Source organism: Spea bombifrons, chromosome 12 (assembly GCF_027358695.1).
Source record: "Spea bombifrons isolate aSpeBom1 chromosome 12, aSpeBom1.2.pri, whole genome shotgun sequence".
Taxonomy (NCBI): Eukaryota; Metazoa; Chordata; class Amphibia; order Anura; family Pelobatidae; genus Spea; species Spea bombifrons.
The window spans coordinates 18040998-18042698 of NC_071098.1; positions in this window are offsets into that span (position 1 = coordinate 18040998).

A 1701-nucleotide genomic window follows, 5' to 3' on the forward strand; every position below is an offset into this window, starting at 1 on the left:
GCTGCCACGCGTATTGCGTAGATGTCCCCCGCTGGCCCCGCAAGACACCCGGGATTCTGCTCCGGTAAGTCGGGGGTGGGCAGAGGTAAAACGCATCGTGCGGACGGTCCGCACAATGCGCTTAGACAACCTCCCGTGCCGGCACCCCCCCCCGTGGGAAGTGCTGGCAGGGGAGGCTGTCTGAGCGTATTGGGGAGTAGGATGCAGGTCCCCTGCACCGCTGCGGGGGATCTGTATCCTAACCCCTCTGCCTGGCCTGCGCCCGGGACTGCATGTCCCGGGCGTCGGGCGCTAGACCCCGAATATAGGCCGCACCCCCACTTTAAAGACTTAAAGTGGGGGGAAAAAGTGCGGCCTATATTCGAGTCAATACGGTATATTAGCCCCTGCTGTCGATATATATATTAATATTAGCCCCTGCTGCTGATATATATTAATATTGGACCCTGCTGCCGATATATATAGTATTAGTCCCTGCTTCCTATATATATAAATATTTGCCCCTGCTGCAAATATATATATAAATATTAGACCCTGCTGCCAATATATTTTATAGTGAAAAAATTGGACCCTACCCAAGCATTTCCTTGGGCCCCGCTCAACGCTTCCTTGCATGCAATCACTCCCTCCGCTACCATACTAAAAAAAATATATATTTCCCACACTGACTGCAGATCAGGGGAAGACCGCGAGAGTCAGTCCTGCACCGTTACATTGAGAGGTCCTCGCCCCTGTAATCATCCCCAGAGTCCCTTTGTCCCCTCATTCACTAAACCATACCGCTCTTTTACTTACACCCTGTAGTTCAGGTATAGATCAAATAAACAACACATGGAAACAGCACATGCAACTGAATGAGATTAAAAAAAACTTGTATTTGCAGGTATACATAAATAATGTATGGAAACATAGCATTGCAGGTATAAACCAACAGAACACACAAACCCAGCATTGCAGGTATATATCAACTGGAAATCACATGTACACTCAGCACTGAAGGTTTAGATCAAATAATCAACACATGGAAACAGCACTCCAGGTATTGATCAACTGAATAAGACATGCAAATCCTATATTTGCAGGTAAACATAAATAATGTATGGAAATATAGCCGATACAGATGAACAGAATGACACAAAACCCAGCTTTGCAGATATAAATCAATTGGAAATTACATATAAACTCTGCATTAAAGGTATAGCTAAAACCCCCTAAATTACAGGCATAGATCACTGGTAGCACACCCCAAAGCCAGCCCTGGTGTCCACACTGCCCACATAGAACCTGACCAGCACCCAAATTACACATTGTGTCAACTTTGTCCCCAAACAGCTGAACGTACGCCATGTTTGTCCCATAAACACCTCTCCCTCCTAATCTATCCTATCTACCCCCTCTCCCTCCCAATCTATCCTATCTACCCCCTCTCCCTCCCAATCTATCCTATCTACCCCCCTCTCCCTCCCAATCTATCCTATCTACCCCCTCTCCCTCCCTATCTACCACATCTGCCTCCCTATCTACCACATCTGCCTCCCAATCTATCCTATGTACTCCCTCTCCCTCCCAATCTATCCTATGTACCCCCCTCTCCCTCCTAATCAATCATATCTACCCCCTATCCCTCCCAATCTATCCTATCTACCCCTTCTCCCTCCCAATCTATCCTATCTACCCCCTCTCCCTCCCAATCTATCCTAT